At 50.8% G+C, this 16854-nt stretch overlaps 1 non-coding gene across 1 annotated transcript; it reads left to right on the top strand.

Annotated features, from left to right (window-relative positions):
- The first annotated feature begins 14540 nt into the window (after positions 1–14540).
- On the top strand, positions 14541–14612 carry TRNAC-GCA. The gene has a single exon. It is a non-coding gene; the product is annotated as a tRNA-Cys (tRNA).
- Positions 14613–16854: the final 2242 nt, after the last annotated feature.

Here is a 16854-nt window from a genome sequence, read left to right as displayed (position 1 = left end):
GGTCTGTTCCTAGAATCTAGGGCACTTATTAAATAACTCCCAGCGGGTTTGCCACACCCTGGCCTCCTCCTTTCCCCACGCTGTGAATTTCCTGCCCTGCTCCAACCTCCAAACCAGACTGTGCAAACCTTCCCATCTCCGGTGTATTTGCTCTCCCTCTCCTCCAGCAGGAACCCACCAGCAACGCCCCCAATAATCTCTACCTGAGTTGGCTCCACTGCAGCCATTTCTCTTCCCTGTCCCACGCCAGGCTGTGATGAGCTGGAGCAAAACATGGACATCATTCTGCAGCCTGTCTGGGGGAGAAGGGCAGTTGTGGGCGTTTCAGAACCGGTTTTAGTTAATTTCACATCAGAATTCCCCCAGGCCCTTTCCCTGCAGACAGACACCCTAGATCCTGCCATGCTGGGAAATGCTCAATCTGTTTATTACAATGTAGATCTGGCCCCTCCTGCCAGGCTAAGCCCACAGAGACATTTTTAACCTCCCTTCTCCCTCCCCTCACCCCATAACAAAGTCTCTGAACACAAGGCTAGAAAAGAGCAGAACCAAAGGAGTCACTGTGGGGGATTCCCTCGGACACTGACCCCACGGCAGCCACACCCCAGCAGGGGGAATATGGAGTCAGGAACTGGCTTTTCCTCTGTCTGATCCTTGTTTTGTCCCCTGGAAAGTGGTTCTGCCCAGGGATGCAGCAATACATGTGTCTGGGCGGACTAGAGAGCTGGAAATCTCTCCCCGCTCATTTCTACCACTGCCCCTTTCAGACTCTCCTTCCCCTGTCCTCTCTCCCTGCCCCTCTGGCTGGGAAAGTCCCATTCCTGGGGGCTTTGCTCTCCCAGGGCTGGATTTTCTCCTGGCAATTGCTACTGGGAGGAGAAATAGGGAGGGGCTGTTTGTGCAGAGTCACTTTCTTGCCAGTCCCCAGCACTTTCCCTTCGTTTCTTTCAGTTACCTGGAGACTCTGGCTCAGAATTTAGTATTAACAGGGCCCAGGGCTGCCCTAGGGGGCTAGGACCAGCTGGAGAAAGTCATCCCCTGGGCCGGGCAGAGAAGCAGCTTTAATTAAGGTCACTTCCCAGCACAGAACCCTGCTGGGGGAGCAGCAGCTACTAAGCCTGGTCTCCCAGATCACAATGGAGGCTGCAGCGTCTGACCCAGGAAGCTGAACCCCAGTATCCTGAGCAGAGAGGGACAGAGCGTTTGAGCAGCTTCCCTCCTTTAGCTCTCTGGGGAGAGCAGCTAATGAGAGCCCCTCCTCACAGGGAGAATTGCTGATCTCATTTGCCCCACTGTCCATCCAGAGTCACTCCTTGTCTTTCCATACAGTGACTCTGGATTAACAATTGTCTCAGTGAAACCAGAGTTCAGAAAGAATGAGTCCAGAATGCTGTGGAAGGGACCATTGTGTGGCAGCGCTGACCCCCTTCCCACCTCCCTCACCCCCAGATCCAGGACAAGGACTGGACAATCTAGGACAATGGAACTGGAAGTTCCTGCAGTTTTCAAGAGGGGAGAAGAGCAAAAATCTGTGATTTCACCTCACAGTGTCTGATAAGTGGCTAGAAAGTTATCACGGTGACTGGGCCTGGCCGGGGAATGTCGGGCAATGCTTGGAGCCAGGATTCTGGCATAAGCTAATCAGGGAGAAGAAGAGGGGTCAGGAGCAGCCGCCAGAGCCCCAGTCAGCCCCCGCCCCCCAGATATTCCCTGGGACCCAGCCCCCAGAGTCCCTGGCCAGGGACCTCAGATACCACTCAGAGCCCCACCAGCCAGAGAACCCCCACCAGACCTTCATTGCCAGGTAGGGAATCCCAAAAGGTTCCCCCCATCAAGAGACCACAACAGCCAGAGACCCCCCCAAAAGGGACCCCCACTGGGAACTCAGTCCCTCACTGCCTGCCTAGGATCCCCCCCCCCGCCCTCCAGAAGGATCTGCCCTGCCCTTTGCCTGGCACCCCCTCCTCCCCCCTGCGGGATCCCCTGATGCTTTACAGGGGCACCCCCTGGCCTAGCGCCGGGGATTCTCCCACAGACACTCTGTGCACTGGGCACAGCAGCGATCCCAGGAGTCTGCGGGGGAAGCCCAGACAGAGCCCCTGGCACAGCACCAGGCTCCCTCTGACCCCCTGTCCCGCCTCCCCAAGAGACGCCCACCCCAGCTGTTCTGCAGCCACCAGGCCCCCAGCGATACCCACCTCCAGGACCCACAGCCTCAGGGCTGGGCACATCACAACCACCCCCTGAAACCCCAAATCTCCAGAACCCACCAACCTCACTAGGGTGCCCCCTGCCCAGCCACCCAGAGGCCTCCCCCCACCACAATCCCCCTTCAGCTGCTCTCTCCCCACCCAGCCCCACCCCCACCCAGCAACACTGTTACCTCACAGTGCCTGAGAAGTGGATAGAAAGTGACCACCGCCCCCTGCTGGCCAGTCACACAGGCAGAGGGAGCCCCGGGGGATGTCTCTTGAACAGGAGTATGGAAGGCCTGGAGGGACAAAATAGGTAAGAAATGTCCATGGCCTGTCACTAGGAAATAATGGCCACCCTGGATCCACCCCAGAAGTGGCTACATCTTAGCACTGTCCAGTCACCCAGAGGCCACCAGATGATGCCAATAGCCGGGGGCAGGATTTCTCTGGGCCACTGAAATGTTTCAGGGGGTTGGTGCGTGAGCTCAGCCTTGCATCCATCCCTGATGTTTCATGGACTAACAGCAGCAGCGTAAAGAAAGAGCCGAGCCAATATCTCACTCTCAGAGGGGAAGGTGCCACGTCCCCTCTGTGACCTCCAGGGGAATAAGGCAGCGCTTCAAAGGAAAACGTTAGAAGTGGCAGGGGAGAAATAGGAAAGGAAAACGCCCCTTTTCTCAGGAGATACAAACTCGACTCCCTCCTGTCTCTATCACCAGTGGATTTATCCTCCCTCCTTGTGAGCTGTCAATAAAATAAAGAGGCAACAAGGTGGTTTGGCACAAACAAAGGTCAGTGTAGTCAGGGTAAAGGTACAGAAAACTGGGGGAAGAAGGGAAAATGCAAACTTAATGAATCCAATGAAACAGTGACTGGCTTTGGGAGCTTAACACTCAGGCCCAGAAACCCTCCCTTGGAAACCGGAAAACACTAAACGATGTCCCAGCACAGAAACCTTTTCCCCCTGTGCAGGTGCAGCGGGTCCCACGGGCCGGCGCGAGGCCCAGGACCTTCCACTCGCTGGCTGGTTTAGAGCCATTGAGGAGGAGCCCTGGGGCGTCCAGACGACGGGTGGGTTTCGTCGCTGGCAGGGAGGCCCTGTGGGAGGCTGGACACCAGGGATGCAGGAATGGGGGTGACAGGCCTCCTGTTCCTCAGTCTCACAGCGGCACCGAGGGGTTCATCGCTCTCCGGCTCGGGAGCGCTGGGAAGACCCGACTGTGGACGGGCCGTCGATGGGGGGGACGGCCCCGCGCAGGCGCTGAGCACGTCCTTATATCACTTTTGTGGCGGGAAAAGTGCTGAGGAGATGGAATGCTGAGGGCTGGTTTTGGCGGGAAAAACCGGTTTGGACTGATTTGAGCCTGTCCCCTGATGGTAAACAAGTCCCCTCTCAGAGATGGAGTCCAGGGGTCAATAGTTCATATGCTCCAGATTGGATCTTATTTTAAACCCAGTGATTTAACATAAGAACATAAGAAGGGCCGTACCGGGTCAGACCAAAGGTCCATCTAGCCCAGTATCTGTCTATCGACAGTGGCCAATGCCAGGTGCCCCAGAGGGAGTGAACCTAACAGGCAATGATGAAGTGATCTCTCTCCTGCCATCCATCTCCATCCTCTGATGAACAGAGGCTAGGGACACCATTCTTACCCATCCTGGCTAATAGCCATTTATGGACTTAGCCACCATGAATTTATCCAGTCCCCTTTTAAACATTGTTATAGTCCTAGCCTTCACAGCCTCCTCAGGTAAGGAGTTCCACAAGTTGACCGTGTGCTGCGTGAAGAAGAACTTCCTTTTATTTGTTTTAAACCTGCTGCCTATTAATTTCATTTGGTGACCCCTAGTTCTTGTATTATGGGAATAAGTAAATAACTTTTCCTTATCCACTTTCTCAACACCACTCATGATTTTGTATACCTCTATCATATCCCCCCTTAGTCTTCTCTTTTCCAAGCTGAAGAGTCCTAGCCTCTTTAATCTTTCCTCATATGGGACACTCTCTAAACCCCTAATCATTTTAGTTGCCCTTTTCTGAACCTTTTCTAGTGCTAGAATATCTTTTTTGAGGTGAGGAGACCACATCTGTACACACTATTCGAGATGTGGGCGTACCATGGATTTATATAAGGGCAATAATATATTCTCAGTCTTATTTTCTATCCCCTTTTTAATGATTCCTAACATCCTGTTTGCTTTTTTGACCGCCTCTGCACACTGCGTGGACATCTTCAGAGAACTATCCATGATGACTCCAAGATCTTTTTCCTGACTCGTTGTAGCTAAATTAGCCCCCATCATGTTGTATGTATAGTTGGGGTTATTTTTTCCAATATGCATTACTTTACATTTATCCACATTAAATTTCAATTTACTTCAAACATCTTATTAACCAACTAACTGAACATATTGAACAGTTTATACTTCTCACACCTAACAGTGTTTGTCCTCCAGATGTGTTTACAGGTGTTGAGTTGTGGGGGAGAGAGGCCAATTCATGTCTCTAGCCCCCCTTTCATAGTTTCTTCCAACTGGCTAGGAAGTACCTTTGCTAGGATGTGAGTCAAGCAGTGTCCATTGTCTCTGTGCTATCTCGGAGAAGTCTGCATTGTACACGGTTCCTGGGATAGTCCTTGGGAGTGTGGATCCCTTTAATGGGCCAGCAGCGAGTCTGGCTCCTCCATTGTCACACCTGAAAGGCTGGTGGTGGGCATTTCCCAACCTCATCTCAGTAACACACACAGAGCAAAACTTCCCAGCCAATGCTACACACACAATCCAACACAATATTAAGGTTCAACAGACCAAGACTTTTGAAATGATACCTCACCAGGCAGACTTTGTACAAACCGTATTATCATTATATGAGAGTGGTGAATATGGGGCTTCCAGGGTGCTGCTCTGAGCACAGCGAGCCGCCCCTGGGCTGACATTGCAATGGAGATGTACCCTTAGAGTCCATCTCTCCTGGGATAAAGATGGCAGCATGGCTGGCCTGGGCCATCTGACGTGGGCTCATGAAGCTAAAGCTGAGAGGCTAAAAACTGTGGTGCAGATATTTGTGTTCGCACTGAAGCCTGGGTTCGGAAACCCTCACCCCTCATGGGGTCTCAGAGACTGGGCTCAAGCCCATCTGTCTGCACTGTAATTTTATAGTCTTGCAGCCCAAGCCCCATAACCCCGAGTCAGCTGACCCGGACTTTGCGACAGGTGCCCTGGGTGTGTTAATCGCAGTGCAGACATAACATTAGGCTACGTCTCCAGTGCAATGAAACACCCACGACTGGCCCGTGTCACATTAATCAGGCTCATGTGGCTTGGGCTGTAAAGTTGCAGTGTCCGTGTCTCGGCTCAGGCTCAGTCCCCTGCTCCAGGAGCCCAGAAGGTTGGGAGGGAGTTTAGCAAGTGGAAATGGTAAAACTGCAGGGGAGTATTACCCTGGACTCATGGCATTTCTCCATTGGTCTGTCTGCTTTGGGGTGGGGACAGAAACACGTCCTGCTGCTTTTGTTATTTCAAAGGGCGGGTTAGGATTTTCATTCTCAGACACGGTGCACAAAACAGGACTCAACCCTCGGCATAAACAAAACAAGCTGCCCACAGATTCTGGCAGCCACAATGAGCATCTGGTGTGAGAGCTCAGACCTGCCCCTGTCCCAGAGGGAGGGGGTTATCCATGAGGGGACTGGACCACTGACCTATCAGCTCCTAACTCTCAACTTTCAGTAACTCTATCCTCAGTGCCTGTGAGTATAATTTAAACCATAAGAAAAACCACACTAGGCTAGGCCGAAGGTCCATCTAGCTCTGAATCTTGTCTTCTGACAGCAGCCAATACCAGATGCCCCAAAAGCAACTCAGTAAGGTACCACTGGAACTTAAACCCAGGATCTCCTGTATACACAACAGGGGCATTAGCCAGCTAAGCCATGGTGCCTGCAGTTGCTGAAGGGATCATGTCTGCACACACCTGACTCTCTGCCAACCTCCATCTGGGCCTGACAAGCTTTGCTGGTGTTTGGATTCAGTAAAGCAGAGGAGCAGGTGAAGTTTTACTCCCAACGTTCTTTGGACAGGTCTACACTACAAAATTAGATCGGTGTAACTACATTACTCAGGGGTGTAAAAATTTTACCTCCCTCAGCAATGCAGTTATATCAGCCTAACCCCGGTGCAGATAGCGCTGTGTCAACAGGAGGGCTTCTCCCATCAGCATAGCTTGGGGAGGGGCTTGGTTAGTGAAGAAGAAGAGAATAGGTGGCCCATGGCTCTTGCATTTGGGGAGGCTGGGTGTGAGCGCTGGAAGCTCCCTAGAAGTGGGGGGCCCATTGGTGCCCAGAACATGGCACTGCGCCCCCCACCCTTCTCCTCTCTCTGAGGCCCCACCTGTGCTCCCCCCTTGCTCTTGTTTGGCCACTTCCCACCCCCGCTCTTCCTCTTTGGCTGAGGACGGCTGAGCCACCTTTCGCTTGCTCCTCTCCTCCCCCAAAGCTTTCCTGCCTGCTGCTCATGCCTCTCCACCCCCTACCACAAGGTCTGCCCACCAGCCGCCACCGCCACCTCTCTGACCCATCCCTACAACCCACCCTGCCCACCACCCACACCTCTCTGCCTCTCCCTGGAGACCTGCCCTGTCCACGTCTTTCTTCGGTCGTCTGTTGTTATTCCATGAAACATCAAGAATGGAATAAAAAGGTGAGTTTACTCCAGGGTGAGAACATAAGAAAGGCCGTACCGGGTCAGACCAAAGGTCCATCTAGCCCAGTATCTGTCTACCGACAGTGGCCAATGCCAGGTGCCCCTGAGGGAGTGAACCTAACAGGCAATGATCAAGTGATCTCTCTCCTGCCATCCATCTCCACCATCTGACAAACAGAGGCTAGGGACACCATTCGTACCCATCCTGGCTAATAGCCATTTATGGACTTAGCCACCATGAATTTATCCAGTCCCCTTTTAAACATTGTTATAGTCCTAGCCTTCACAACCTCCTCAGGTAAGGAGTTCCACAAGTTGACTGTGCGCTGCGTAAAGAAGAACTTCCTTTTATTTGTTTTAAACCTGCTGCCTATTAATTTCATTTGGTGACCCCTAGTTCTTGTATTATGGGAATAAGTAAATAACTTCTCCTTATCCACTTTCTCAACATCACTCATGATTTTATATACCTCTATCATGTCCCCCCTTAGTCTTCTCTTTTCCAAACTGAAGAGTCCTAGCCTCTTTAATCTTTCCTCATATGGGACCCTCTCTAAACCCCTAATCATTTTAGTTGCTCTTTTCTGAACCTTTTCTAGTGCTAGAATATCTTTTTTGAGGTGAGGAGACCACATCTGTACACAGTATTGGAGATGTGGGCGTACCATGGATTTATATAAGGGCAATAATATATTCTCAGTCTTATTCTCTATCCCCTTTTTAATGATTCCTAACATCCTGTTTGCTTTTTTGACCTCCTCTGCACACTGCGTGGACGTCTTCAGAGAACTATCCACGATAACTCCAAGATCTTTTTCCTGACTCGTTGTAGCTAAATTAGCCCCCATAATGTTGTATGTATAGTTGGGGTTATTTTTTCCAATGTGCATTACTTTACATTTATCCACATTAAATTTCATTTGCCATTTTGTTGCCCAATCACTTAGTTTTGTGAGATCTTTTTGAAGTTCTTCAAAAGAACCTGGAAAGAAAGGAGCCACCAACCCCCTGGCATTGCTGCTTTAGTTAAAGTGTTTTAACTAAACAGCTATTGAATGTCCTCCCTATGCCCCTTGTGTCCCCAGAGCACATCCATGCTAGCAGATCTTGGATGGCAACAGAGAGCAGTGCACTGTGGGTAACTATCCCACTGTGCAACTGGCTGCAGGATGTTTTGGGAAGGGTTTGCAATGCCTCACGGGCTGGTACAGCATCACATGATGCAGGTTTCTCTATCCCACCGTTCCATGGGCCTCTTACTAGATTACCAGCTGCTTTCAACTGCGGTGTGGAGATTGTGTGTGTCTGGGGAGAGACAGTGTGCGTGTTGGGGAAGAGTGAGTGTGTTGAGCTAGGTAGGAGCGGATCATTATTATCCCTACTTGAAAGAGGGAGAAGCTAAGGCTGACAAAGGAGAATTGACTTGTCTTAGGTCACACGGCCAGTCAGTGGCAGAGTTGGGAATAGGACCCAAAAGCCCTGATTTTCAAACTAACCATTGGATCTTGAATTTCAGACATTGAATGACCTGAATAAAGTGCTCTCAGATGAGCTCCAGACCAACAACAGTGCACAGAAATTATTCAGCAAGTATTTGAGGAGAACTGCAATGTTAGAGAGAATTATGAACTGCTCAGAGACCATTAATGCAGAGAAGCAGCAAAATTCATCAAACATAGAACTGGTTCTGATTTATTTCCTTGGTCTTAAAAGAGACCAACAAGGACCTGAGTCTCCTCCCTGTCAATAACCCCTGCTCAGCCAGTCAGGGTAGAGACTGAGGCTGAAGGTTCTCACCAGAGAGGCCAAAGGATGGCCCAGGTCACTGGTGGGGATCACTGCCCAAGCACTATTTCAGCCCCACATTTTTGGGGCTGCACTCCCCCGCAACACCCCCCCCCTCTTGGTATTGGGAGGAGAACAGGAGAAAGGACAAAAGAAGGAAGAGACGAAGAGAAAGGAGGGAGAAATGGATGGAGCTAAAAAAGGTGAAACAAAAAGGACAAACCCTAATGTCCCCAGTGATTCTAAGGGACAAACTCCCAGGTGTGCAATAAAATTCTGCCTCCTTAAGCTCGTGTTTTCCATGCCCAGAATTCAACGGTCACCAGATGGATCATACTAAACAGGTTTCAAACCTCCAGGAGGCTCTTACCTTCTAAACAGGGACGGCTGTTTTCTAGTAAAATCACTAACAGGGAAGGAGAAAACTCGAAAGAGGTTCCTCCTGGCGCTCACGTCCGTGAACCTGAATACTCCCTCAGTCCTCAAAGAGAGACCTGGAGAAGGAGACTTGCTGAAGCAAAGCCACAGGGGTCTCTGAGGTTTCCCTGGCCCCTCGCCCCTGTCCTGCCTGGCTGATGTCAGCATCTCTCTGTGAGGTCACCACCTCCCCACCACCTTTGACCAATAGTCTGAGGTCCTGCAAAAGGCCTTTGTGATGTCACTGCCATACCCCTCCCTTGCTGGGCTAATGTCCTGCCCCTTCCTAGGCACTTTGGAGGTTTGAGCTGCTCCCTGTGGATCACCCCACTCCAGGAGCGTTCGTTCTAGGCAGCAAGCCGGCTAGACAGGGAAACATCAGGCGCTGCTCCCAATGCTACACTCAGATTTTCAGAAATGAGTCGACTTTATGGCCGGAAGAGACCATTAGAGCATCTAATCTGACCCCCTGCGTATCACAGGCCTCCTGTATGACACAATAGCAGGTGAGGGAGGGGGGCTGAGGTTAGTGGGTGGGCAGTGGCCGGGGGCGGCAGGTGAGCCGGTGGCTGGCCCCAGCTCACCTCCACTCCGCCTCCTCCCCTGAATGCCCCGCCTCGCTTTCTCGCCTCCCCCTGCTAATCAGCTGTTCGCGCAGGAAGCCTTGGAGGGAAGAGAAGCCGTGTGGCGGCTTCGTGCTCAGGCCCAGCAAGGTGGAGACGGAGACGAGGTGAGCTGGGGCAGGGGGGCTGCCCGCACTGCAGCAGGTAACCCGGGGGGGGGGGTCAGGTGAGCTGGCGGTGGGGGAGGAGAGGTGAGGAGGCGAGTGGGCGGGCAGGCAGGTGAGCCGTGGAGGGTGGGGGACTGAGGGGAGTGGGCGGGTGAGCCGGCGGCACGGAACGGGGGGCTGAGGAGGCGAGTGGGAGGGGCTGGTGAGCCAGCAGCAGGGGACTGAGGAGACGAGCTATGAGTCAGTGGCTGACCTGTTCTGCTGATCTGGTCTGGCTCCCAGCCCCTCTCCAAGGGGTGCAGCTGTCTGGAGGTGCTGCCTTCCTCAGTCCCACCTCATTCATGCAACAGGGCGACTGATTACCAAGGGGGGGGAAGATCTTACTCTACTTCTAGCAAAAAAAACATTTTTCTTTTACCTTAACTATATTACCTTAGGGGCCCCCTATAACATATTACCAAGGTTCATTACCGCTGTTTTGGCGGGACAGTGCTGGGGAAGGAGGGTTTGTTTCCACGGGGTGGGCGGCACTTGTGGGGGGATTGTTTCAGGGGGTGTAGGAGGATAGGGAACCACGGAAGATTTTGTTACGGCCTAGCTTAGGCAGTTTCGCTTTCTCAGCACCCGGTCATTGTAGGACACGGCATGCCAGTTCCAGCCTGCCATAACCGGCTGGAACCGCTGCGTGGAAAGCCCCTAAGCTGTTGGCCAAGGGGACGGCCCCAGAGGGTGGAAAGTCCTTATTGCATTATGTATGAGCTGGCTTGCTGCTGTTTATATAAATATGAGCATGCTTTGTGTTTGCTTTTTGACTCCGTACCAGGCCGAGCTCCAGGGCGCTGGGTTCCCCGCCTCCGTGACAGCAATGCTTGGAGTCTCCATTGCAGGTGTGTCACTTTACCTTCATTAAAGCCAATAACTCACAGTATGTAACCCACACACCTCCAGGCTGTGGTGGTGTGTCCCAGCTAGTGGCACCAAGATCACTTAGAGGGAGCAATAAAACAAGTCTTCTCTACAGTCTTAGCTAGCAGCCAGGTGGCTTTTAGTTCATGTTGTGGAGGCCCATGCACTAAGCTCCTGAGTTCCCAGTTCGATCCCACCCACCGACAAGTCACTGACCCGGCTCTGTCAGCGTAACAGACACAGCTGCCACCCCAAGAAGGAGAGAGCTGCCTTGCCATACCCAGCCACAAAGAGGTGCCAAGCAGTGAGCTGACACCGTTCAGAGCTTCCTGTGACAAACTGCAAACTTTGGACAATAGTAGGGTGGTAGGAAGTGTTGCCCTCAAAGTGGCCTGGGCCAGAGCCCATGGGGAGCCCTGGGCTCCCCTGCCATCTGCTGCGTCCTTCCACCCCGAAGGACTGAAACCCTGACCAAGAGGCAACATCTCCACGAGCAAAGGCCATCACAAGACATCTGTCTTCGAAAGTTTGCAGAGGATGCGGGAGCAGAAAGGGGAGAGAGGATGAGGGTGGCTCTTGGGAAGAGGGAGGGAGGGAGCCTTATGGGAATCTCTTGTTTACCTCCATCAACCCAATGATCAGATCATTGATGCCTAGAATCTTCCCTGACGTGTTGTAATTGATTGGATCTAGGTTTTAAAACAGTTACCACATTTGCAGACGGAGAAATGTCAGGGAGTTGAGTGGAAGGCCATTGCAAGCTCAGCTAATTAGGCAATGGGGCTTATGCCCCATCTAACAAGCTCCTTAAACAATAGCTCCCAGTTTTCATTCGCATTGTTCTGTTTAGTGTTTTTCTCCAAAACACTTTTACTAAACCTTTGGGTCAGCTTTGGAAAGTTGGCCCTTTCAGTGCACCAAATATACATATTGCTGGTGGGGACTGCCCTCTATTGGTCATAAGAACGGCCATACTGGATCAGACCAATGGTCCAGCCAGCCCAGAATCCTATCCTCCCACTGTGGCCAATGCCAGGTGCCTGCGAGGGAATCGACAGAACAGGGAATCATCAAGCGACTCATCCCCTGTCGCCCATTCCCAGCTTCCGGCAAACAGAGGCTGGGGACACTTCAAGAGCATGGTTTTGTATCCCTGCCCATCCTGGCTAATAGCCGAGGATGGACCCATCCTCCATCAACTTATCTAGTTCTTTGGTGGACCCTGTTATGGTCTTGGCCCTCACAGCATCCTCTGGCAAAGTTTCCCCAGGTTGACTGTGTGTTGGGTGAAGAAATACTTCCTTTGGGTTGTTTTAAACCTGCTGCCTATTCATTTCACTGGAGGACCCCTACTTCTTGTGTTATGAGGAGTAAATAGCACTTCCCTACAGATCCAGACTAACACGGCTACCCCTCTGATACTTCCTTATTTACTTTCTCCAAACCTGTCATCATTTTATAGACCTCTATCCTATCCCCCCCTTAGTCATCTCTTTTCCAAGCCGAAAACTCCTCTCAGTCTTATTAATCTCACCTCACATGGAAGCTGTTCAAGACCCCTAATCATTTTGGTTGCCCTTTTCTGTACCTTTCCCAATTCCGATATATCATTTTGAGATGGGGGACCAGCTCCAGTATTCAAGATGTGGGCATAACACAGATTTATAGACAGGCAATATTATATTTCTGTCTTGCTAGCCATCCCTTTCCTAATGACTTCCCGACATTTTGTTGGCTTTTTTGACTGCTGATGCACATTGAGTAGATGTTTTCAGAGAAGTATCCACAGTGACTCCAAGATCTCTTTCTTAAGTTGTAAGAGCTAATTTAGACCCCATCAGTTTAGATGTAGAATTGGGATCATGTTTTCCCATGTGCATTACTTTGCATTGATCCACATTGAATTTCACCTGCCTTTTTGCTGCCCAGTCACTCAGTTTGGTGAGATCCCTTTGTCACACTTTGCACTCTCTTTTGGATGTAACTAATTTGAGTTGGTTTGTATCATCTGCAAATGTTTCCACCTCACTGTTTACCCCTTTTTCCAGATCACTTAGGAGTATGTTGAACAGTGCTGGTCCCAGTACAGACCCCAGGGGGACACCACTATTTACCTCTCTCCATTCTGAAAATCCGTCCCTTTCTTTCTTGCCTTTGAACCAGTTACCTATCCCAGAGAGGACCTTCCATCTTATCCCATTTTGCTTCAGAGCCTTTGGGGAGAGACCTTGTCAAAGGTTTTCTGAAAACCTAAGTATACGATATCCACGGGATCACCTTTAGCCACATGCTTGTTGACTCCCTCAAAGAATTATAGTAGATTCGTGAGGCATGATTTTCCTTTACAAAAACCATGTTCATTCTTCCCCAATGTAAGCGGGGGCAGACTCACCCGGCGGCACCTCCTGCTGGTCGTCTTCGGAATTAGCTCTCCAGCCCTCAGAGCACCCTCTGCAGGCTGGTGATCCGCCTTACCGCAGCTTGCCCCATTCCTCCCAGGACCCCAGTGCCCCTTTTACCCTGGCAGTACCCCCTGGCAGTACCCCCCCAGTTCTGGGTCTCCCCCTCCCAGGGGAACCCCCACCCACTATCCCGTCACCTCAGTCTTGACTACTGCCCAGTCTCCATCCAGCCCCCATTCACTGGGGTAGACTGCAGTATGAGCCACTCATCACAGGCAAAGGGGTTTGGACCTGCCGCCTCTGCTTCCCCCTGGGCTGCCCCATTGCAGCCCTGCACCTGTTCAGCCTATAGTCAGGTCTGCAGCCTGGGGCTTTCCAGGCCAGAGCTCCCAGCTCCTCTGGCCCTTCCCCAGCCCTGCTCCCACTCTAGGGGTCTTGCTTAGGTCCCTGCAGCCAGGCCCTTCTCTCGCTACAAGCAGAGGGAGACTGACTGGGCTCCTGGCTCACAGCCTCTTATAGGGGCCAGCTGGGCCTGACTGGGGCATGGCCCCAGCTGAGCCTGCTTCCCCCAATGAGCCCAGGCTCCTTGCCCCAGCCCCAGCCCTCTCCTGGGTGCTTCAAGCCCCGCAGGGCAGGAGCAGGTAACCACCCGCTACACCCAGCAAATTCCGTTCACCGATGTGTCTAATCATTGGGCTCTACAATTCCACCCAATGTGCCTGGTACTGACGTTAGGCTCAGTGGCCTGTAATTGCCAACTGCATCTCTGGAGCCTTTTTCATACACTGCTCCAGCCAGGAACTAAAGGCCGCCCCAGACTTTCCCCTTCTCCCTTCTGGGAAACCAAGTTCAAGTTCTACAAGCAGCTAAAGAAGCCTCAACCCTGCATCTGAATTAATGTCACATTTCTCACTGCCCGACACATTTCATTTCAATCCCAGGTGAGTCCACTTCAGTCATTCCTCAGCCCCATTCCTTCACCCTCCTGCCTTAGCTTAGGGCATTGCGCCCCCCTGTGGGCGTTTCATGTCCCTCCTCAGTTTCACATACAGACACAATTTCCTTTGCTGTTCAACGAACAGCAAAACCTTTCTGTGTCTCTAGTCTGAGCCAGGGCATTCAACTCCATTGAAACCTTCTCTCCTGCAATGGCAACGGCCAGACAGAGGGGACGTAGCCACCTTCAGCCCTGAGAGTGAGATATTCACTCTCCTCTTTCTTCAAGCTGCTGTTGTTAGTCCATAAAACATGTACCATGGAATAAAAAGCTGCATTTACTCCAGGGTGAGGAAAGAAAGGAGCCACCAACTCCCCGAAAAATCTCTGTGCCCCAGAGAGAACCTGCCCCTGCTATTGGAATCACTGATGTGCTTCAGCTACAATGGGGAGAGCATCTGCTCTCATGGGGGTATAGCTCAGTGGTAGAGTGTTTGACTGCAGATCAAGTGGTCCTTGCTTCAAATCCAAGTCCCCTCTAATAAGCCTCTTATTTATTTTTTTTTATTTTTGAAAAAAGGGAAAACATTTTGATTTCCATTCTCCATTATGTTCAGAAGCTCCACTATACGGGGATGCTTGAAATGAATGTAACACTCAACATTTCACTGTCCAAATGCACAAAAACCTAGCAAACCTGTCCATCAGCTGAAATCAGTTCCAAGCCTCTAAGTGTCTAGTTTATGTTTTCATCAATTAAACAAAGGGTTCATATGAATGTACATTTGCAGATCCCTCCTCTCCAGGGCTGTGCTGTGCAGAAGAACAAGAACCACATCCAGTTGGGGTTCAGGAGTCTGACGAGCAAAGGCAACTTGATGCGGGCTAAAGTCACCAGCACTTTGGCTCCTTCCCATTCAACCAGCAGCTGGGCCCCCAGGACAAGGCATGAGAAGAAGACAGTGGCTGTGAGCAGGAAAATAGCCACCAAGAAGCTGGCTAAAGCTGTTAAGATCCCCAGGGAGGTCACCATGCCCATGTCTAGAATGTACTGACTGCAGCAGGGACCAAAAAGGCAGAGAAAAGCCCTCAAAAGTTCTAAGCTGCCAAGCCCCAGAAGGTGATCAAAATCCTACCTAAAATCAAGATAGGATAAGGCTAATGTCATCTCCAAAGCCAGGGCTAAGAAGGTAACACTGAGAAAGAAGTGGAGAGATTTCCATTGGGATGACTCCTGCTCCCCTAATGGCTCTGTTATGAATCACCATGGACCACCCGGAGAGATCAAAGTCCTGCAGGACAAACAGCCCCATGGACAGTATAATGAAGTGGTGGCAGCGGGGGGGAAGTGCTGTGTTTTGTGTAACACCTGCCAGGTGAGTGATGCACTGACAGGGCAGCTGCCCATGAGCTCATTCTCTTCGATCTGCTTCTGCTGTTATTTCAGAGTCAGCACGAGCGGGAGTGTGTCCCTGTCACTACACCAGCTCTAGACCAGGCTCTGTCTGCAGCCCAGCTCTGATTAATCCCACTTTTTAATATATTCCTACTGCGATACTTTCCCAGTTCTCTGCCTCATTCGAACATTCCGGTCAGAGACTGAATATGGGGAGGGATGGACTAATTTGTGTGACATTCGGTAAGTTGCCATCCTATGTGATTGAAACCTCTGCTGCAGGTGGGCAGGAGCCTGTTACACACATAAAATACCTAAGCTTGACCAAACTACCTGCTACACATTCAAACCTTCCTGTACACACACACAATAGAAATTAGGGCTCTGAGAAATGGCAACTTTCCTTTAACACAGATCATTGTTTTCTGTACTTCCAGAGGCATTGAAATAGCAGCTGTTTAAAGGCAATGTGCTTCTATTTCATGATCAGCAGCAGAGCCTCTGTAAATTTACCACCCGTAGAGCTGATTGTTTCTAACTGCAGGGTTAGCCAGACCATTCAGTAACATTATCGCTCTGTTTAAAAAGCCTTTGGTTAGTGACAAATCATGAGACTTATCCCTTCCTGCTGTTATTCCACTGACTCCAGTGTCTCTTTCCCCAGTTCTGGTTCCAAGAAAATAAACAAATTAAAACAACCTTCAGAACTAACATGCTGTGGGAAAGTGGAAATGTTGATAGCTCAAATAATTCAGTTTCTTCTGTGTCTTGTGTGTGTCTATCTGCTGTGTGTGTGTGTGTAACCGGTGGGGCTTTTTGTTTGCTCCTGGCAGGTGCAACCCTGTCAGATTTGTCTGTGGGGAGGGGCCAGAGAAAACAGACACCCTGGCCTTCCAGCTTGGGGTTAGGCAAAGGAATAACAACCCTGTCCCATAAAAAACAAAAAATGTTACAGAAAAAGTGGTAGGAACAGTGCTAGAGAAACTGGTAAATAGTCACAGTGCCCAGGCTTGAAGTAATCGGAAACACAGAATTCAAAAAGCAAAGCTCAGGGGTTATTGGGGGTTTATTCTCTGAGCTTAGCCTTGTGCTATAGCACAGGGAGCACTTTTGGGACGTCTCCCATCCCACAACGGGGGAAAGGAAAAGGATTCTTAGGCTCTAGCACGGATTGAAGGAGGATGGTGACGGGGAATAAGGGAATCCCTCTGTCTTACCCTAACTACGTCTGTTGTTACAATGGGTGAAATGACATTTTTCCCTATCCCTGCCCTGTTCCTGCTCTTTGTTATAGTTCAATATATTTTAAGTGTGGAAAATGATAATAAAAATATCTGCTCCCCAGCACAACCTGAAGCAACATCAGAGCAACTGGGAATGAAACAA

The sequence above is a fragment of the Mauremys mutica genome, chromosome 26, assembly GCF_020497125.1.
Source record: "Mauremys mutica isolate MM-2020 ecotype Southern chromosome 26, ASM2049712v1, whole genome shotgun sequence".
Classification (NCBI taxonomy): Eukaryota; Metazoa; Chordata; order Testudines; family Geoemydidae; genus Mauremys; species Mauremys mutica.
This window is presented reverse-complemented; position numbering and strand designations above follow the sequence as displayed.